The sequence below is a fragment of the Triturus cristatus genome, chromosome 3_2 (genome assembly GCF_964204655.1).
Source record: "Triturus cristatus chromosome 3_2, aTriCri1.1, whole genome shotgun sequence".
NCBI classification, from domain to species: domain Eukaryota; kingdom Metazoa; phylum Chordata; class Amphibia; order Caudata; family Salamandridae; genus Triturus; species Triturus cristatus.
This window is the reverse complement of record NC_140584.1, coordinates 629,639,042-629,662,448: the sequence shown is the minus strand read 5'-3', so window position 1 is coordinate 629,662,448 and position 23,407 is coordinate 629,639,042.

Here is a 23,407-nt window from a genome sequence, read left to right as displayed (position 1 = left end):
GAATCAGAGAAGGTGACAAAGATCTTATTTACCTTCTCAAAGAAGCATTTAGAGAGTTTATTACACAGCTCTTGACTAGCTGAGAAAGTCGGAGAGCATGGATGAGCTAGTGTTTTTACTATTTTAAAAAGCTCTTTAGAAGAGTTTTTTGCTGAGCTAATTTTGTCAGTAAAATACTTTTGTTTTGTTTTTTGAAGCAAATGTTTATAGGCTGCAAGGCTTGTTTTATAGTCCATTCTGTCCTTTTTCTTATAGCCCACCCTCCACCTTCTTTCCAAGTGCTTGCACGCAAGTTTCTGATCCCTGAGTTCAGAAGAGTACCAGGAAGCGGAGGGTTGTTGTCTGGTAAGACGGAGATACTTTATAGGTGCTAATTTGTTCCCTGCAACTGCTAACCAATTAGTATAAGAGCAGGTAGCCTCATCCAAATCTCTTGGTACCGATGGTAAGGTTGATGTTAGTTGTTGATGTAGTTCCCTTGAGTCTATCTTATTCCATGCTCTGGCCGCTCATTTTTTTTCAGAGGGTTTAAGGCCACGCGGTCAGGCAGGGTAATCTCACTAATAATCGCTGAGTGGTCTGACCATGCCAGAGGAAGGATGTTTAGGATAGACATTCGCAGATTGTTTGAGAAAATGCCATCTAAAGTATGGCCGGCTATATGAGTGGCTCCACTCACTAGTTGCTCTAAATTTGCACCTTTCATCAACTCCAGCAACCGGATTGTATCCGAATCGGAGGACGACTAACAAATAATAATTAAAGTCTCCCAGAATGGTATAGGAGTCAAAGCTGATCCCTCTTTCAAGTATGTTGCATATTTGTTTTAAAAAACGCCCTCTTGGACCAGGGGGCCTGTAGATAAGGGAACCTCTAAAAGAGCAATGATATGAAAGATTGAGGCAAAACTCTGAGGCTTCGCATTCCTCCATGGTTATGGGGTTGAACGATGCCGTGATTGAGTTATGATAAAGAATTGCCAATCCCCCCCCCCCTTTTTCTGGAATCTATTCAGTGTGTAGCAGAGGTAATTGGGTGGTGTGGCTTTAACTAGGCCTGGACCAGATGCGTCATCCGTCCAGGATTCCGTAATAAATGCGACGAGAATCCCTTCATCTTCAATTAAGGAGGCGCATTCCAGACTATGTTTGACCAAGGACCTAGCGTTTAGGAGGGCAAATTTCCGAGCCGATTGAGAAGTGTCGGCTACTCCGACTGTATTCTGTGATCGTAAGGTCACTATTGGTTTCAGCAAAAGCTCTGGCAACATGGTGTTACACCCTATGCAAAACACTCTGCCCTGGGAATGTATAAGATTCATGTGCAGTATACAACATTTCTGACCTGCTGGATTGGGATTAAGAAGTTTTAAGGTTTTACTCAGTAGCGGTCCGTGGAGGGAGTTCGGTGGGGCAGTGAGGCGGGGCGGGGGAGGGGCAGGGTGGGGAAATGTAAACACCGGAATATGGATGAACGGAGGTAAGTACACAATTAAATAAATAAAACGAATTCCTTTGTGCGCGCTGCATCTCAAAATGCGATGCAGCGCGCGCAACGAAATTCGTTGTATTTATTTAAATGTGTACTTACCTCCGTTCATCCATATTCCGGTGTTTACATTTCCCCACCCTGCCCCTCCCCCGCCCCGCCTCACTGCCCCACCGAAGTCCCTCCACAGACCGCTACTGGTTTTACTTGAATAATAGATAGTGCCCCTGGCTGGAGAAATCTGACCAGGGGAGCTGGTGCTGCGCGCGAATCTAGCGGGGACGGGTGCAGACGGGCTGCCTTTGGCGCACCTTTGGTGTGCCAGCGGCACGCACGCTGCACGCTCGCGCCAGCGTTCCCTTAAGTAAGGTCATGGCCATGAAGCCAAGCCCGCTGACCTCGTACTAGCAAAATGTCTGCCCCCGAACCCAGAAGCCCCGCAAATCGCGCGAGTCGTCTTCACGGGATATTCAAAATGCTGGTAGGTTACTCAGTGCCTAACAGTATTTAAAATTATAATTCTCTTAAAAAGCAGATTTGTTTAAAAACGGTTCCCAGTACTTCCCAAACAATAGCAGCAAGGTATTAGTGCAAGATTAATTAAAAATTAGAAACAGTTCCAACCGTTCTGAAGCGATAGCGGCAGAATATTAGTGCACTCAGCAATCTCAGCGTGTGTCTCTCCCGGCTCAGGCCTCAGGAGGACTTCTCAATGGGAACAGTCCAGCCCGAACTGCCAGGACAGGTCATCCCTAGACTAGAAACAAGCATCCTGGGACCAATTTAGTGGTATCACCCCTCATCAGTCAGGCTAGCTTGAATTTGGTGGTGTAGCGAGCACGGGACCCACATCTGGGTATACCCTTCCCACTTAGGGCAACAACTGCAAAATAAGCAGATAATGGACAGAGTGCTGAACAAATCAAACATTCACCCCGAGTCACAGATCTGGCTTAAACCCCTTGGTTTTTGCATGCCAAGCCATTCCAGTTTAGACCCAGCCATCTGCAAATCAGCCTTGACCCTGCTCCCTATTGGAACAATCCAACCTGAACTGTCATGCCAGGTCCTCCTTGGACCAGAAACAAGCATCCTGTGATTGGTTTCGGGGTGTCACCCCGCAGCAGCAAAGCTAGCCTGAATCTGCTGCGTAGCAAGCACAAGACCCATGTCTGGGAATACACTTCCCACTTTTGGCAACAAATGCAAAAAGAACAGATAATATACAGATGACTAAACAAATCAAACACTCAACCCCAGTCACAGATCTAGGTTAAATCCATTGTTTGCTTGCACACCACGCAATTCCTGTTTAGACCCAGCTATATGCATTGCAAACTAGTCTTTAACCTGCTCTCCATGTTAACAGTCCAGCCCAAATTGCCAGGACAGGTCACCCTAAGTGGGAAGGGTATGCTCAGATTTGGGTTCTGTGCTCGTTACACCACCAGATTCAAACTAGTCTGGCTGATATGGGGTCGTGCCCAGAAACAGGTCCCAGGATTGTTGCTTCTGGTCCAGGGAGGACCAGGCTTGGCAGTTCGGGCTTGATTGTTCCCATGAGGAACAGGGTCAAGACTGATTTGCATATCGTTGGGTCCAAAGTGAGGTGGCATAGTAAGAAAAAGAATGATGGATTTAACCCAGATCTCTTGACTGGAAATGAATGTTCAATGTATTCAGCATTCTGTCCATCATTTGTTGCTGCAGTGTTTTTGCCCTAAGTGGATGGGTATGCCCAGACAGGGTCCCTTGCTCACTGTGCCACTGAATTTAAGCTAGCCTGGCTGATGAGGTGTGTTACCCTGAAACCAGTCCCTGGATACTTGTTTCCAGTCCAGGGACGACCAAACTGGTGTGGTGTAGTGAGCAAATGGATTTATCCAGACCTCTTGACTGGGAATGAATGTTTAATTTATTCAGCATGCCGTCCATCATTTGTTGCTAAGTAAAAGACACAACACAAAAAAATTCAATCACAAATTTATTAAAAAAAGAGACCAGGGACATATAAAACATATTTTAAAATATTTCTGCTTTTTATAACAAGGCAGCATCCTACCCTTGGGCACCTAGGGCAGACCATAGGGGTAACCTATATGTAATAAAAAGACAGTTTTGGACTTTTGAAGTACATTTAACGACAAAGTCGAATTTGTGCAGTTTTAAAATGACACCAGACACCATAGCAGTGCACGCGTAAGTATATAAAGTCCACTGGGGTCTCTAAACCTACATGCCCTGCCATATACCAGGGACTTACAGGTAGGTTGCCTTGGACAATTATAACTACACTAATTCCCATATACCCTTTTAAGGCCAGAGCACATGGTCCTGGGCCTGGTTATCAGAGCCCAGGACACTTTTGAGAGTCAGTAACCACCAGTATCGGTCAACAAATGGGGTGATCAGGGCAAACAGAATGACTTCTCTACAGTTCTGGTCAGAGGTCATACTGTAAGACTTTCAGCATGTTTGGAGCAAGTGCTGTGAAAGAACAGTTTCTCTGGCGCCGGTGACAGAAACAATGGAAACCCTGTAAGTTAGTAGAAAGGAGTACTTTATCCTCAGTAAAGAAACGGTGCACTGCAGGTAAAGAACAAGAAGCATGGTAATATTGTATGCCACAAGTACAAGGAGGGTGTGCATGTCGTTAACCATTTGAAACTGCTTCAAGAACTAGACTGGGAGCTAAATTCAACCTGCACCTGAAATCTAAGCAGGATACTGCTGGCCCATAACACATCCAATCCACGAAAACCTAGTGTAATTTTTAAAAAGAGATCAGGCTGGTGGAATCAAGATTCTGAGACCGAGATAATGTCACCAATTCACGAGTCTGACTTGGTTTTAAAATTGCGCTGTTCACTGATTGAACAGAAGTGGGTCAAAGTCCCATTTCCTCTAATTAAAAGTCTAAGGTGTTGCTTTCATCACTGCGGACAAACAATATATTCTGTATGATATTTCTCAGCATCAGCCATTGTCTGATCCAGTGGCAGCCAGTACTTTTAGCAGGGTGAGGGGTAGACAGGACACTCATGCACACATACACACTCAATCCCATGCATTCAGTCACACATGCACACACACACAGATCCATTCACAGCACTCACTACCAAATATTCATAACTGCACACATCCACACCTGCACGCACCAAACATTTTAAAACAATCACTTATTTGTGCACTTTGCCTCAGTGGTCTCAGAAGGGTTGAGACTACTGTTTCCTTCATTGTTTGACCTAAGGTCAGCCATTGAGTGAAGGCAGCAGTCTCTCCCTAGTCATGGAGTGGTATGGGGTCAGTGAGACTGCTGACTCTACCCCACTCTGTGGCGAACTGTTACTGATTGACTCTTGAATCTGGGCACTTCAGTGCTTAAAATTGAAGTGCCCAAGGCCGAGGCAATCAGTGATTCTCCCCCTCATCCCAAGAGGGAGGGCCTCGAGGAGCTTTGCCAGGCTGAAGAAGTCACGTCCGCACAAACTGTAACATCTTCAGCCCAGAAAAGTTCAGTTCAGGCTGTCAGGAGCCTGCACATTTAGTGCATGTCTAGTTCCTGGCTGCTGAATTGAAAATAGAGTTTCTGTCAGGCTTATCTTTGCTCAGTCTGACAGAGATTCTTCTTTTTGGGCAATATGCAAGGAGGCGTGGCCCCCCCTGCCCCTTACAACGAGCCGTCTGGTCTGATCACTGCATCTAAATGCACAGATACAGTATGTATGGCTGAAATTATCTGTCTACCTCACTCAGATTCCCTCACCAGGAGGAGTATGTGGGCGACATCTTTATAATCACATGTGGAATTTATCTACATTGTTAAGTAACCAAAAATAAATGTTGAAAAAATGGAGATCTGCAAGTAGATCAGAGGAACCCCAAAAACATTTGCAGATGTCATTGGAGAAAACACATACATACCAAGGAGAGCCCACCACTAGCTATAAATGTAGTTTGCTGCCTCTGAAGAAAACAGAGGTAGTAGGTTTACTTAATGGAGGTTTAATGCAAAAGAGAGAGGCCCCACTACTCCAAGAGACAAGATTCCAAATTAGACTTAACAGTCACAAGTAAATTCTCTTGGAGACCTAAAATCTTACACCTCAATGATACAAAAGGTTCTTCAGTTGTCACACAGTCGTACACCCAGTCTGGAAAGAGCCAGAGGGAGAACTTTCTATTATCAAATTTAATATCAATACAAGTGAGAGAGACAAAAAAATAACATTAGCCTAAAAGATGTGTTAATTTGTTGGAATCCAAAGAGATAACATGTTGTAAAAAGCTTTTTTAACATGTAAAACCACATTCCTCAAATTTAACAATAGGCGTCGACGTGTTTGGGTGGATATGACACAACAAGTGTTCACTCAGGTCAATGATAAGGCTTGAAATAAAACTTAGTACTCCATTGTGGGCTTGTTCAAACTCGCATAAGCCATGAACGATGCGTAAGGAGGCTTAAAAGCCTTCCAATCGTATATATATATGCTGGGAATTCCTCTACTGTGTGCTTCGAGAGATTCTCATAAACCATAGGGAATGGATGAGGAAGCTTAAGCACAGCTTGGTAATCTATGTTCTGGGCTGACGAAACGTTTAAATTGTCTGTCTCAGTCTACAGAGGCTCCGACGCTCTCCGTATAGTAACCTTCCACCCGTATAAGTCGCCATTGAGTAAAAGTGTGTACGAGTGTGTGACAACTGAAGAACCTTCTGTATAATTGAGGCGTATGATTTTAGGTCTTCAAGAGAATTTACTTGTGACTATTTGCTTGATGCAAGCCTTAAAGACATGAGTGGGTTCAACATCATCTTCTCTATATCTCTGAGGACAGTATGTTTAGTTGTGGTAAAGGGCACTAATGAGTTAAGTAAGGTACTGATCCTGATACTAAAGAGATCGGGTTCCAACATCCGCTCCCTGTGATTTGTCAGTACATTTCCTCTAAACAAATGATGTCAGTTTAAAAGGTTTGCAAATGTTCACTAGGTAAGGTTGTCTAAATTCACAAATACATTTTATGAGCATATGCACTTTTTAACCAAAAAACAAGACCTAAATCACCTTATGTGACAAGGTAGCTCTGCCCACCCCAGGCCCTTTTCTTACCATGTTGTGCTAAGCTTGGGCTTTTTGCACTACTATCTGTGCATTTATGTATCCAGGCACCGATTCCTATTCAGTATAAAAAGGCTGTCTATACTCCTTACTGTATGTTAGAAAAAGTCATTAAAATGTTAAAATATTTTAGAAAATCTTGATATATTCCAAAAAGGCACATATTCAGATAATTAGAGCTTAAAAAGGCAATTAATTTTAAAATACTGAATGAATTAGTAGGTCCTAAGAATAGGTCAAAGCATTAACACATTCTTGATAAGCGTAATTGAGGTCAAAGCCATCACTTCTTATCTGAGCTCTAGTGGAGAATTCCTCTCCATTGATAAGATTGTAAGGTTTAATGTAGGGGTCTGGGGTTCCACGTTCCACTGAAGTGTGGACCTGCTGACGTCAATGTAGGATGGGAAAAAATATGTTTGTCAGCTAGAAAAGCGGGGTAAGAATCTCTGTTTGCAAATCAGAGTAGGTGAAATGTTGTTGTCTAGTGTTATTTACTTGCTGCGAAATTGAATGTAGCCACTGAGTCCTAATAGTGTGTGCAATCTCAGACAGACAGTGCATAAATTAGAATTATTTTGAGTTGATTGAGAATTTCCTGAGAGTGAACCTTGTTTTAACTGCTAGAGATCAGGTGTAACATCCCCAATCTTGACTAGAAGATTTTCGCTTTTTTACCTATATTTGTGTTCCTAGCTCCCACTGAACAGGGTATAGAGAGGGCAACAACCCCATCTCTTTAGAAAATGTTAGCCTTAAGCTTTTAGGTTCATTAAATAGTAAAGGAGGAAGTCTGATGCTGTGACTAGCCTGCTGAACTTGCAGTCCAGGGCCCATATCGTGATGGGCTTTAATTGTGCAGAGCAGAGCGCCTGTTTTTATGCGCTTGCAGTGCATGTAGTCATTTCAAATAGCCCGGTAATTCTCTGAGTTAGTGCTTTGTTTTCAGATAGTGCAGCTCGCAAACAGTGAGAAACTTTGCCGTTTTCTGTTTCTGAACTGTGCTGTCTAGCAGAATGTGCTAACTAGGAGAAATATCGCAGAGGCAGCCCCCAACGGGGGCATAAGAGGCCGGCGCCATAACCAACGCCGGGCCCCCTCCCCACCCCCGCAAAAAAACGGTTTTTGGCGCCAAGAAAGCGCCCACAGGACAGGGGCTACCCGCCCCCTCCCCCCCCCCGGCCGCAGCCGCCGGACTGGCGCCAACCCCCCCGGCCAATGGGGGCCTTAGCGCCTACAAACGGCCCAATGATGGGCAAGCACCGGCGGGGGCGAGCGACGCTGGGGGGGGGGATATAAGCATGGCTCCCCCAAGCTGGCTACTACACTTGGGAACGGGGGAGCAGCACCGGCGAAGGACCCGCCTTTATCTTTGAAGCGGACAACGGAAGGAATCAGCGATCTTACCCGGCACAAGGAGAATCTCGGACTTCAGAGACTGCCGGGCTGCCGAGGACGTTGAAGACCGCCGTGCTGCCAGGACGACCAGTGCCTCGATCGGGGGCAGCGGCGCAGTCCTTCCAGGTTCGCCGCCCGAGCTCGCCGCCTTCTACCAGCCAAGCGCATCCCGTCCCAAGGAGGCCGCTGGGGATAGCGAAAGGTCCCCGGTTTGGGACCGGGCGGAAACACTTCTCACCGGCGGTGGACAGTGTGTGAGGCCAGCCAGGCTGCGGAAGGTACGAGGTACGGGAGCAGGTACGACGTCCCCCGTGCCCTGAGGCGAAGCGATCTCTCCACTGCCAGCCCCGCCCCAAGCGCGAAGCAAAATACTAGCGGACGCGCCTTAAAGGGGCAGGCGCGATCTCACGCGGCAGGTGGAGGCAGCGTTTGACTGCCCTAGAGGAAGGAGAGCACGAAGCAGCCTCCGCCGCAGCAGCGTAAACAAAGCTGGGTTGCCGGGCAACGTGAGGGAGGCGACGCACACCATTACAGTGCCAGCGCGAACGATTTTTGGTGCATATAGCCGGCGGCAGCACCCCGCCTTGTGGCCAATTTAAACACAGGACCCGAGATCCCTAAGAAGCACACGAGATGGCAAAGAGGGGCGGGAAACGCCAGCAGGAGGATTTGGGAGAGCTGTTGAAGAGGATCCGCGCTGCGTCCCAGGAGCATGGGCACGACTGGATGGACCGCTATTCGCAGGACGACACCAGCGAGGGGGCAAGCAGCCAGCAGCAGGTGCACGCCAGAGCCCCGGCGGCCAAGAGGATAAGGAGGGCACCTGCCAAGCTTGCTGAGGCGGCCGCTCCCAAGAAAACTCCCCAGAGGAAGGCCCAGCCACCTGTAGCCAGCACGGCGGCGGCGGGACCGGGCCCGGGGGGCAGCGACACGACAACACCCGGTGAGCATATCAGCGCAATAGTGCAGGAATGTATTAAATCTATGACACCGTTGCTGTTACAGAGCCTAAACCAGGCACAGGGGGATCGGGGGACAGGGGCACCGGCAACAGCAGAGGAGGGGCGGGCTGGTTTGCCGTGGCACCTCATAGACCCAGGGCAGGCACGAGCGCAGGCACTAGGGCAGGGCGCGGCCGGGTCCGGGGGAGACAACGGGGCGCCAGTCACAGCCTGGGGGGGCTCGAGTGCGCAGGGCAGCTCACACATGACACCGCCGGCGCCCGAACCATACGTAAGGGCGTCACCAGGCCCGGCATCTATGACCACCAGGGCGACAGGCTTGGCATGCCTCATACCGCCAGCAGTGAAAGAGCGAATTTGGCGAAAAGAGTTTATCGACATCTTCTCCCTGTTGGAAATACAGTTAGAAGGGCTGGACTTGACGGCATGCGATAGGAAGGATGAGGAAAGAAGGGAAAGGCGAAGGGAGCGCAAAGAGAGAAATTTCGACAATTGGCTTGATGCATTCAGAATCATGGCCTGCATCATAGTAGAGAAATTCCCGCGCTGCGCTGCTGACCTATGGCTGTATGAAGCCAACATACATAAAGCACAAAGGCAATTCCCGGGTGATGCATGGTTAGAGTACGACAAGGGTTTCAGGCTAAAAATGCAGACGCACCCCGAAATGGAGTGGAACGAGGAGGATGTGTCCGGCTTCATCCATAAGATGATGGTTGCGAAGGAGGCAAGGTCATGGGTGGGGAGGAGCGAGCAGTCCTTTCAGCCCCCCTTCCACAAAAGTAGAGGGAGGCCTTTTCAAAAGACCAGGCAGGCCAGTTCAGGGAGGCCATCACACGCCAACGGGTCCCCGGCAATATGTTGGAAGTTCGAGGCTAACGAGTGCACTTACGGGGCATCATGTAAGTTCCAACACTGCTGCTCATCCTGCGGGGGGGGGCACCCAGCAGCAGCATGTAAGAAAAGAAAGGAACACAAAGGGGACAGGAAAGACGCAAAGAAATAGCGAGGGGCACACGGGAGCCACGGGGGGTCCTAGGGGGTGGGCGGCATTCAGGCTAGCATGGTCACCAATCAACACACACCGGTTACGGAAGCTAGCAAACAGATATCACAACAGGAAGGACGCAGAAACTTTGGTTCATGGCTTTGAGGAGGGTTTCCCCATCCCTTTCTCAGGCCCCCTCCCGCCAGGCAGCTCCAAAAACTTGAAATCGGCATTGCTACACCCAGGAGTGGTGAGCAAGAAGTTGGAGAAAGAGAGGTCCCCGGGCAGAGTTGAGGGCCCCCTCCCCCCTGACATGGGCAAGGGCATGGTGATCTCCCCGCTAGGGGTGGTGCCCAAGAAGGAGCAGGGACAGTACAGGCTAATACACCATCTGTCCTTCCCTCACGGCTCCTCGGTGAATGATGGGATCTGCGCGGAGGCGTGTTCAGTGAGCTACGCCTCGATAGACGACGCCATCGACTTAGTTAGGGCCTCAGGCCGGGGGGCGCTCATGGCGAAAGCTGACATTGAGTCTGCTTTCCGCTTACTCCCGGTTCACCCGGCAAGTTTCCACTTATTAGGTTTCCAGTGGGAGGGTAGGGTGTATTTCGACAAAGCTATGCCAATGGGTTGCTCGGTCTCATGCGCTTACTTCGAGATATTCAGCACCTTTGTTGAGTGGGCACTGCACGACAAGCACCCGGCGGGCGGGAAGCTCCATTACCTGGATGACTTCCTCTTCACAGGCCCGGCGGGGTCAGCGGTTTGCGGGAACACGCTGGCAGCATTCAGGGAATTGGCAGACGAGCTAGGGATTCCCTTGTCCCAGGACAAAACCACGGGTCCCTCCACAAGCATCACCTTCCTAGGGATAGAGATAGACTCGATTGCAGGGACGTCCAGGCTCCCCCCAGACAAAGTGGAGGATTTCAGGGCGGAGATTAGGGGCCTTTCCGGGCGGGAAAAAGCCACCTTACGAGAAATCCAGAGGCTCATAGGCAAACTAAACTTCGCGGCCAGGGTGATCCCGGCGGGCAGGGCGTTTGCCAGGCGCTTGACACAGTTAACATGCGGGCTACACCAGATGCACCATCATGTGAGGTTGGGTGCGGCAGTCAAACAGGATCTGCTGATGTGGGACATTTTTCTGGCAGACTTCAACGGTGTGCTGATATGGAGGGAAGGCTGGGTGACCAGCAAGCAGATCGCGCTGTACACTGACGCTTCAGGGAGCACGGGCTTCGGGGAGATCCTGGGCAACAAGTGGTGCGCTGGGCAGTGGCCTAGTAGTTGGCACAAGGAGGGCATGACCAGCAACATCACCTTCTTAGAGCTATTCCCTATAATAGTCGCACTCACAGTATGGAAGCAGGCCCTAAAGAACATGAAGCTGACACTTTGGTCCGACAACAAAGGGGTGGTGCAAGCGATTAACAGAGGGACAGCCAGGTGCCCCAATACTCTGAGACTAATGCGCCGTCTCTGTTTGCAAATCAGAGTAGGTGAAATGTTGTTGTCTAGTGTTATTTACTTGCTGCGAAATTGAATGTAGCCACTGAGTCCTAATAGTGTGTGCAATCTCAGACAGACAGTGCATAAATTAGAATTATTTTGAGTTGATTGAGAATTTCCTGAGAGTGAACCTTGTTTTAACTGCTAGAGATCAGGTGTAACATCCCCAATCTTGACTAGAAGATTTTCGCTTTTTTACCTATATTTGTGTTCCTAGCTCCCACTGAACAGGGTATAGAGAGGGCAACAACCCCATCTCTTTAGAAAATGTTAGCCTTAAGCTTTTAGGTTCATTAAATAGTAAAGGAGGAAGTCTGATGCTGTGACTAGCCTGCTGAACTTGCAGTCCAGGGCCCATATCGTGATGGGCTTTAATTGTGCAGAGCAGAGCGCCTGTTTTTATGCGCTTGCAGTGCATGTAGTCATTTCAAATAGCCCGGTAATTCTCTGAGTTAGTGCTTTGTTTTCAGATAGTGCAGCTCGCAAACAGTGAGAAACTTTGCCGTTTTCTGTTTCTGAACTGTGCTGTCTAGCAGAATGTGCTAACTAGGAGAAATATTGGATTAAATGACTTCACTTTGCACGCAGCAGGCACGTAAAACAGCTGCAGCCTCTGCGCCGTGACAGAAACACCATCATGATACGGCCCCTACAGTGCCAACCTCTGGCCTCATTTATGAGGCCCCTTGAGCTGCCAGAACGTCACTTTTTGTGATGCTCCGGTGGCGCAGAAGCCTGCTCCATATTTACCCAGGCAGCACTAAGACACTTTTTTGGCATAATTCTGCCTCGTAAATATCATTCCCTTTAACGCAGTTTTCTGCATTAAAGGGGTGTTTAATGGGTGTTGCTGGGGGCATTACCAGCAACATTCATGGCATTTTGACACAGCCCCAGAGTTACGAGAAACAACGAGGCGAAATATCTTTATTTCTACTTCTTTTTTCTTCTTCTATGTGTGCTGCATTCTGCAGAACACATAGAAAAAGGAAAAGCCTCTTGTGATTGTTTTTGTGCAGAATGGTTTCCCTTCCTGCACAAATATTATCATCCCTGCAACGCAGGCACCCGTGCATCATGGTGCAATGGGGCCTGTGCTGATGCACTGGAGCCTATTGTGCGGCGGTGCAGAGGAAAAGGACAGAAATACGCCATATCTGAAAGATACAGCGCATTTCTGCCCTTTTCTTTTGCCGTAGTGCAGAGCAGCAGGAAGGCCTGCTGCGCTGCCTTACGGTAAAACCTCATAAATGAGGCCCTTCATTTTTATCTTTTCACTGACATAGTTTGGTGTTCTATGAATTGAAAATACAACTCTGTAACTGTACAAAAGATTGCTAAATTTTCTGGAAGTTTTGACCCAAGCAAAACCATCTTTACATCTTCAAAATAGCACAGGTGCTATTATCTACTAATTCTTGGAGGGTAGTAATAGGTTAACTAATGTGATAATAGCTATTTCTTTTCAATTAATGTCCTTAGAGGCAGAGAGGCAGAGTGAGTGAGTGAGTGAGTGAGTGAGTGAGTGAGTGAGTGAGTGAGTGAGTGAGTGAGTGAGTGAGTGAGTGAGTGAGTGAGTGAGTGAGTGAGTGAGTGAGTGAGTGAGTGAGTGTGTTTTTACATGAGTGCTTTCATGGGTATGTATGTGTGCATGCATGCATTTGTACATATGTTGTGACCTTTCAACATACAGTGCAATCAGCCTCCTCGAAAACCCATATCCTGTTCTTGTCTCTCCCTGTGCGCTCATCCTCCAGGCCCTTTTTCATGTGAAAGGAAGTGATGAGGGATTATGTTTTAAAAGGACTGAGGGTCATATTTATTACCAAGGCATGCAGTGCTGCGCAGCAAGTCACCTTGCTGGGCCGCACTGTGTGGCAGGGAAAGGGCAAGAATGTGTCGTATTTAAGTCAATATGGTGCATTCCTGCCTTTTCCCCTGCGCTGGAGCCCTTTTGGCTGCCTAGCACCAACGCAGACACCCTTGCACCATTTTGCAGGGGTGCCTGTGTTGTAAGAAGGATTGTTTTTTGTGCAGGAAGGGGCACCTTCCTGCACAAAAACAATACCCTGAGGAGGTTTCCTCTTTCTGTGTGTGCTGCAGAATGCAGTAGACATAAAAGGAGGAAAAACTAGGAGAACTAAACATATTATGCTTCACTAGCCATTAGTATCTGGCGTCAGTGTTAATATCTTACAAAGGACGTAATTTAAGCCATAAAAATATGGTCCATTAAACTTTTCATATCACAAGGAAAAGAAAATGCAACCCCCTGAGGTTTAGCGTTAGTAATAAGGATGGGATTTGGGGTTACATTTTATGTTTTGGTTAGGATTGGGGTTAGTTTAGGGTTAGCATTAGGGTTTAGGGTGCAGAGTGTAGGATTAGGGTTTGAGTTAGTAACTAATTTAGAATAATTTCTGTTGCTTGATAATTAGGTGCATTGTTTGGCGCATTACATTGAGTCATTTTATATACTCTTCAATACAGTATCAATTAATGTATTTTTTGGGGACTAGACCAATCTGTAAGGTTCAGTCCCATCAACTTTTTTACAGTCTTTCATCTCTTCCTACATCCTATGAGATCAGGTAGTAGCCTCCCTTCCGGTTTTTTTCATGGTAATCTTAGTTTATATTATTTGGTGTATCTTTTTCCTTTCTAGCACCAAAGTTGCTACGCTCTTGTTGTTTTCGATTTGAACTTGTACTTTTCTACCATTTTATTTCAATATTGAATTGGATCATTTTATTGATATGATTGCCCTCAAATATGATAGGAAAAGTCCTCAGTGAAATGTTAACTACGCTGGAGTAATCAGAGTATTTTCAACAATTATACATTACTCTTGTGATCCAAAAGGAAACAATTGCGACCAGCTTGAGGAGTTAAGAGAAATGTGGGGCAAAAATCCTACTGCAGGATTATAGGAACAACGAACTAAGAAAGAGCGAATGGCTGCTGGCTTCTGCAGTTCATGTCCTTAAGCATTTAGGGCCTCATGTAGGTAAATAAATTTTACCGGTTCTTAAATACCGAGCCGTACCGAATCGGTAAATTAGAATCGGTAAGTTATATGTAGGTAAAAATTCGGTAACAGTTACCGATTCGGTAACATTCGGTAAATACGAATCGGAATTCACCGATTCGGTAAATACCGAGGTGATAATTACCGATTCGGAAAATACCGAGGTGGTATCTACCGAATCCGAAAATACCGAGGTGGTATCTACCGAATCGGAAAATACCGAATCGGTATGTACGGATTCGGTAAATAACATCACATGACTTGACGAAACAGCTAATCCTGTGCAACGACAGCCCACCCAACCAGGAACTGCCCACACCCAGGCAGGTGTACACAATTAGCCGAAGTGGCCACACCCAGGCAGGTGTACATAATTAGCCGACCCTGGAGTGGCTTGGAGTGCAGAGGAGAGGCAGGGAGCAGTTGCATGTGCGAGCGGGAAACGAACAGCATGTCCAGCCAGAGAACACAGAAAGACGGAGGGGAAAGGAGGAGGAAGCTCAAATTCAGCCCCAAGGAACTCCAGGTGCTGGTGGAGGAGGTGGTGAAGCAGCACCAGAAGCTGTTTGGGAGGCAATCCCTGCAAGTGCCTGAGGCCGAAAAGCGCAACACATGGCTGGCCATCCAGGCGCAGGTCAATGCTGTGGGAGTGACCCACAGGGACATTGAGGTCCTCAAAAAGCGCTGGTATGACCTGAGGATTGTGACCAAGAGGAAGATGGGCGACATCCAGAAGGAGGCCAGCCAGACCGGAGGTGGAACCAACAGGGCACCTGCCCTCACCGAACTGGAGGAGCTGGTGGCGGCCACAATCGAGCAAGAGAGCGTCGTGGGTCTTGGGGACGCCGACAGCTCTGCCAGAGCCGCAACACACCAAGGTAAGACGAAAGCACAGCAATGTAGCCTCCCCTACCCCTATCCCACATTCCCCATTGTGAAACGAGAATCACACTGCAGTCCACACGTGTCAGTGCAGACAGGCATTGCATTCCGGGAGATGTAGTCAGGGCAACACTAACCATGACGTAAATGTTACAGGGCAACAAGGCATGTCACGCACTCGAGGCACAAGGAGACAGAGGACAGATTGGAATGTGAAATGATTTATTGTGACGCTTGCAATGCAGCCCTTCGGGGACACTGAGCCAATGTTGTTTTTCTGTCCACAGATGTGACATCATGCAGTACAGGGCATGCTGCAGGGGAGACGGCACACCGGCCACAAAAATCACCTCTAGCCAGCACGAGTTCAGACCAGGGAGCAGGCCCACTTGCAGCCGCACCACCAACACAGCCAGCCTCGCCGCACACAGAGCCAGCATCACCTCACCGAGAGCCAGCATCACCACAACCACAGCCAGCATCGCCACTCATGTTCGAATCACCGGCCACATCTCCGCTTGCAGGTGTGAGAATGAGGAGGCGTCCAGCAGCCAGGCTACGAGCCTTCGACACCTCGTCAGACGACAGCATGGGCCCAGAAGACCGCACCGGGCCCCAGGAAGGGAGCCATCCCACTGTGCCCCACACCTCACAGGCAGCACAGACGGGAGCAAGAGGGCGCCGCAGGTCGCGTGTCCAGAGTCCACCAGCACCCACTGACGGCCATGGTGTCTTCTTGGGGCTCGAGGGCCAAATGTTGAAGCAACAGCGCCTGCAATCAAAGGCAGTTATGTCAGTCCAGAGGCACATGCGGGTGATGAAGACAAGCTTAGTCAACATGGACACAAACATTGGCGGCATGGCTGCGGGCATTCGGGACATGTCCCAGTCAATCCAGCAGTTGTGCAGCAAATTAGATGCTGACATCGAAGCACGGCGCCGGGAACGCCAGAGAAGGGACACTACCAGCAGGGCACTCAACCGTCTGGCAACTGCGACTTCCCTACTTTGCCGGCGCTCTGTGACGATGCAGGAGGGCCTAACACAGTGCTGCAGCGACCTGTCTCGGGGGATGGTGCAGGTGACAAGTGCACTAGGGGTGCTATTGACTAGTCAGGCGTCGACAACTGCTGCAGGGGATGCTGCGGAGAGCATCGACACCAGCAGCAGCATCACACCCCCCGTCCCCGAAGCACGCAGGAGCAGCAGGCGGCTTGGGGTTGGCTCTAGTGAGGATGCACAGGCCGTGCAATCCACCACTGCAGCGCGTATGCGCAAACATTGATGTGGCCCTGCTTAGCCACTTCCCATTGGGTGACGTAACCCTGGACATACTCCTTGTATAGATGGTATATTGCCAGATTGGCCTGTTCATGTGTTCATGGCGTGGTGCCACATTAAACTACGTCATGACTTCTCACAACTCGCTGTGTCCCCTCACTTACTCAGAAATAGTTGCATGTGATCTCTGCCCGTCTCTCTCTCCCATCGATTGCAGTTGGCACTCTAGCTGCGCTGCCCTCTGGCTGGCCTGACTCATTATGCTAGATAGAATCATGTCAGTTATGCCCACCCCTACATAGGAAGCCCTGTGCTTCTCCTACGACCAGTGGCGTAACGAAGGTTGAGGGGGCCTCCCTGCCCTGTACCCGAAGGGGCCCCCACTCCGGATTTAATCCAGAGTTCTTGGGCCCGAGTATTGTGCTGAGGGGGACCCCTGCAGCTCGGGCCCCCCGGCACCGCGGGGGCTGCGGGGGCCTGTGTTTTGCCTCTGCCTACACTAAGAGTTTTGGCACTTTGTGACATTCAAGACAACATTGTTTCCCATTTGTGTGCCCCTATCGCTGCTTGTTAAATGGGAGATTATGAATGGAATTTATCAAAGAACTTTGCAGTGGTCTGATGCTTATTATGGTAAAAAAGTATTTCCCCCCTGGGCTTTTGTCCTAAAGAAGCCCAGATAGTGGTCTTACTTCTTAAACATTGTGTGCTCTCTTAATATCCTGTGTATACTAGATGTTTGGCTCAGTCCAGCTTCCTCTGGTCAGTTGGTGACACCACTGTTAGGTTATACCTATGAGCCCCCGGCTGTAGCCCCAGCAGAGGAATTGCAAAATACAAAGCACATGAGACCAGAATAACCTAACCCTCAAGAGCACACCTAAGTCACATAAGAAGGGGTGTGTGCAACTGCCGATGCACTGTATGATGGTCGCTTAATGCTCTTGCGGCTGCGTCTCTCAAAATGTAATTGCGTGGAAGAGTTGCATTGTGTTAATTTTAAATGTACTTACATTTGTGCTTTTCAAAGCACTTACACCATAATTCTTCGAGTGCTTGGTTTGGAAGAAACAGTATATGTTGTTATCTACATATATTTATTATTTAATACAAATAATATAATTTTTTTCAGTTGCCAATGCATGTGCTGCAGATCCTTTGTAAAACTCAAACATAGAGGGTCCCCCACCCTTTTTCAGGCCCTTAGATGTCCAGACGGGAAGACCTAGGCTTTGTGATAGATACCAGGAGTATGGGGAGGGGCAGTACACTTGATGGGCTTGGCTTATGGTACTTTATCTTTAGGGCGATCTAGAGCTCCCCCCACACCCTCTCCCGCCCCCTTGAGAGTTCTTCTGGGTAAATGCCAAACTCTGCATGCGGCCCTTTGACAAATAGGCAGCCAATGTAATTGCTCCAGTACTCGGTTGATGCACGCTCGCTGTCCTGCATTAGTCATGCCTCTCTCTGGCATCATAACGCACATGCGCGCTGAATCACACTCCATCAATATACTTTCTCCATTCTTGCCATAACGTTTACTGGTTTGTACTCCGAGAGACCGTCAAGATTTATTTTCCAATTCATCTATTTGAGTTTGCCCTTTCTTTTCAAGCTATCTAGTCCACTCCATAGCTATCTATAAAGGCCACGTTTTGCCTCACGTACATTTCCAGAAGCATTATCTATTTCAATTTTATAAATATGTCGTCAAATATTTCCGTCTCCAGCCTTCCAGATCCCTATAGATATGGAAATAGATTGAATACAGATTCAAAAGCTATGCACCAATTAAAAATCAGCATTGTGTGTCATCAGTTCCCTCTTCATGTTTCCCAATGAAGTGTCAATTTCGCTTCGCTCCCGCTCACCTGGCAGGTGTTTCGGAACGTTCTAGAATTGTCTGTTCTTTGGTCCCCGAGGAAGCGCGTGCACACTCCTTCTGCCGCAGATAATTTGGTTTATCGGTCGGCAAATCAATCCTATCTCCGTTTTTATTCCATGAAAATCCGTCATGCGGCAATAAATCAGATTAAAGCATTCCAGCCTACCAGTCAGGCTGTAGATGTTGGTTGTAAAAGATGGCGTGCCATATTTTGATCAGATTCCGCACTCTGCACATCTGAAGTAGAACTAGAAATTATTTATGAGCAATCCGAATTTTAGTTTCACAGACGAGTCACTGCGTGACAGATGTAATTCTGGACGATTTTGCTGGAAGAATTTCTTTTTGTTCTGTACATTTTTGTTGCATTTATGAGGCGCTTCGTGCCCCGTGAAGGACAGGTATGCTGCGATCCCGTTGGATAATGCGTGGTCGGTGGAGCTGTATTTCTTGCGATCTTAAGTGGGAAGTGTTTTGGTGTCAAGCATGAGTGACCCGAGAGGTCCTCTTAAGCTTGTCTTGGTGGGCCGAGTCTAGCAGTGTGGTAGAGGACGTGGAGTGACAGATAAAAGCAAAAATGATTATTGTAAATAACTGGTGATTGTAATTTGGTTCTGCACGTCCAGTGTCATATTTCATGTTTTTTAATATGCTGGAGGAAGGGCAAAGAGGCAAGGATCTGCCTGGATGGTCTGTGTTATAGGAAGTCCAGTTGGGGAAGAATGATGGGGTGGACGGAAGGGCTAAAGCAAATTGGCAGCTACACAGTACCTGTCTAGCCAGTGGGGCAGCAGGGTGCTGTGTGTGTGTACACCGACAAAACGAGGGAGTATTCAGAGAAGACCCAGCAATCCATATTGCAACGCTACCTAGGTTGACATGCTGACCAATGAGTAAAATGATGCTATGTGGGCCAAAATGTGAGTTGACAAGAGAAGTAGCCGTGCCCCTTTTTGAAGACAGAGATATTGCCTATTGCTACACAATGCACCCCACGAGGGAGGAAAGAAATGTAAGAGCAATCATGCTTGGAGATCTGAACAGATATCATACAATCTTTAAATGTTGTAGATTCCGCCTACTCCTGCTAAGCCACCATTTTGAGAAGGAGGTACTTGATCAACCCCCCTCTGGTGCACCAGAAAACTTCCAAAGGTGTATGAGCACCAGTTGTGCGAGCCCTGGTCGGATCATGGCTCACTACCTAGCCAGCCTGGCACCCTGAAGATGCGAGGGTGCGGGACAAAGCCCTGTTAGACTGATACCATACCTGCACAAAAAATAAATCAGGCTTTCACATGTTACACTTGTGTTCTCACCCCATCTAGCCCAATACTTTCTCTTAGATCCCAGAGGCACTTACTCTTACTAGTTTACATGAGGAGAAGGCAGCTCAGAGGCCACCTCAGAGTGGGTAGGGTGAAAGAAGGAGAGCTGAATGTGCATTTACAGAATGCTCAGACCAGTGGCAGCTGTTCCGGGGCAGTAGTGGTGTGACGAGGAAAGGGGGGGGTTAAAAAAGAAAAGAAAATATCACTTGCCGCTGGCCGGCCGGCCGTCCTCCGCCTCTTCTCCGTCTTCTTCTGTCAAGGTTTGGCACTCAGACAGGGAGCGGGAGCCTATGCAAGTTCTTCACCGAGGCTGTGCAAAACAGCCAGGTAGAGAACATTACTAAGTGCGCATGACTGTTTGGCCGGCCCAAGAAGGCCGGACATACCATCATGCGCACTTAAGTGGACTATCCACTCCTCTCCCTGCTGGCTGTGAGAACAGCCAAGCCACGCCCAGCCCCAAAACTGGCTTCAGCATGGAAATAATAAAATGAAAATAACATTGCGTTATATTATTTTATGTTTTCTGAAAAGCAGTGGTACGACCCTCCTCCCCCTCCACCTTAGGGGAGGAGCTGACGCTGGACTTCAGACATATTATATTATAAGTTCTGGAGGCGTACGTCTGCCATCACAAGGGAGCACATACTGCAGTCTCCTGTCTCAGGTCAGACAAAGAAGAGCCTACCACAACAGCATGTGAACATCGAGGAGAGTCGCAGGTTGGCATTCCAAACTGTCCAGGACGAATTAGAAATGGAAGGTTTGCAACTCCCACCTGCCGGTTGCAAATCTGCTGCACATCTCCCTCTTGTTTGTTTGTCTGTTTGAAAACAGCAACGCACTTTGAAATCTCAGTGTGCAACTCTGTCTATTATAATTCACCCCAAAAATTCACTTTTTCTAATTAATAGTACCAGACATGTCAATAGTGCGTGCACTGCATCCCTTAAGTGAGGTAAGTTCCTTCCACATAGGAGGTCAACCCTATGAGTATGAGAGTTAAACTGGGCTTAAGCCAAGCACATGGAATGGCCCTCCTTCAAAACAGCATGGGTCGTTTGCACTCCAGTATAGTTCATTCATAAACATATTTGTACACAAATGTGTAGAGCTGGAACTGCAGCTCATCACCCAATGCCCTTTGCTGTGTGTACGCACATTCATGCATGCTTCTTCTGCAGGCTGACTCGTTTGGATTGCTGTATGTATCAAAGGAAGGGGTCTGCAGCAGAGTTCAATGTGTGAGAAGCTTATCCAGTCTAGATCCTTTTTTTACATTCTGGGATTTGTCGTCATGTTGATCCCGTTATAGGATTGGGACCACAATTCACGTGGTGACTTTACAGCAGGTTGTTGTTGTGTATACAGGCTGCCCTGTAGCCATAGGCACCTGGTAACCCCTTGTCATTTGGGCCACCTCCAGGGAGCTCTTTTTAGTAAATTGTGCTAGCCCATTCTTGCTGTTAAACGAAAAACTAAAATACCATAATAATATGCACTGTTGGCGAATAGCACAGGACTAGCTGAAGATGTCCCATGACATACAGTCACTTGGCAGCTATAATATGTATTAGGATGATTTAGCAATAGTCATGGTTGCCAAGTGGCACAGTGTGGGGTGGAACACCTGCCGTCAGTTGTGGCTTCTATCCATGAAAATTCTGCATTAATTGACATTTGAGACATTCATAATTACAGTGAAGGAATACAGCGGGGTTTAAGCCAAAAGCCGGAACTGGATGATGGTGCCATACAGGCAATGGGACCGTTTTCTACTTAAAGATAGTCTGGTGTCTCTGATTAATGATATTGGAGACACAGAGAGTATCAAATCAGGACTACCTGATGACACTTCAAAGACTTCTCGGTCCCTCACAGGCATCGCCTACAGAGAAGTCTTTCCATCTAAACAGGTGAATTGTAAAAACAAACTTTTTCATAATCTTCCTTGCCATATTGCCCCTAAAAAGTGCAGCTTGCTCAACTACGGGGCGGGGCAGAGGGGAGGGGTTGAACTGGAAGGTTTTCCATAGATGGCAACCCACATTCAATATCCTGGCAAAAAGTAGAGTCAGTGTTCAATATCAATGCTAGTACAGAATGGAGGGTCCAGTGTGTGGAGCTGCCACTGGCTACAAACACTAGGTCCTACTCTCAAAGCATTTTGGAAAATGTAAGAACATACTCCTGCGGTACTCTTTTACAAACTCTTACACCTGTTTGTGAATCGGCCTCAAAACATTGAACTCCCTATTAGGCACATGTGTCTAGTTGTTCAAATTGTATATGAATATTCCCTGAACATTCTCATTTTATTCCCATTTTATATTTTTTTGAGCTATTTCAAAAAGGCGTGTAAGATATGTAAAGGAATACTACAGGAGTACATTTGTTTCCTACTAAAAAATGCCTTTAGTAATAGGCCCCACCATATCTCTTTATCTGAAGAGATTACTGCAGGAAAATCAACTAAAATTTCTATGAAGTGGTCTTCAATTGCTGTAAGATTCTAACCAATGCTAATGTCCCATGTACTTTAAAAATGCAGTACTTACCATGCCTTTGTAATCTCTCATTAAATTCGATCAACTGTTATTAATTATATTTTTTTATATTACACGTATATTTTGTGACAGTTAACTTAATACATTTTTTTCAAATGGGAGGATGGAATATTATCTCGATTAAACAATGGCTACCGGAAAAACTCTTTTGTGGCTTGGTGTTACTATTATGATGATGAAATCCTTGTTTCTCAGGGAGCCATGAGATATATTCCATGCTTCACAAGGAACTGTTAACTAGTTTCTATATTTCAGGTCTCCCTGTTAAATATGGGTTTATATATCTCAGCTTTTTGAGCAATAAAAGTACAGCCAAACTTGCACATTACATATATTATTTCCTAAAACTAGAACAATCATCTAAACTGGTGACCTCTTGAGGAACATTTCACCCCCTGACACCAAAAAACAGTATCTACAACTGAGCTAGACTGATAAATCCTCATGGCTCCTTGGTTGCAATTCTAAAAATGCCACTTTTAGAAAGTTGGCATTTTCTTATCAGAACCATTTCGTGCTTGCAGCCTGTTTTCCTGGGTCAAATTTCTAGGTATAGTTGGCAATCGGCCTTTGTGTATTCGTCCCAGACAGCCACATAATAGAGGGCCTGGGGGTTTGCAAGATGGAGGGGTGGGCGTCAGATCTGTGTGCAGCCCTACGTGCACTACAAAGTCACTGCCGCAGGTCACACAAAAATAACAACACTAGGCCAGTGGCGTAACGAAAGTTGAGGGGGCCCCCCTGCAAAGTACATGGAGAGGGCCCCCCCCCGCTCACGCAGGAGCTCTCAGGTCAAGGTACAGTGCTAAGGGCCACCCTAGAGCTTGTAGGCCCCCGCACTGTGGGGGTCTTTGTTACGCCACTGGAATTCACCACTAGCCCCATATCTAACCGAGACTTCAAGGTCATAATGCAGAGCACGTAAAAAAGCAACAACGCTCTTATCCACCCCTATGTGTT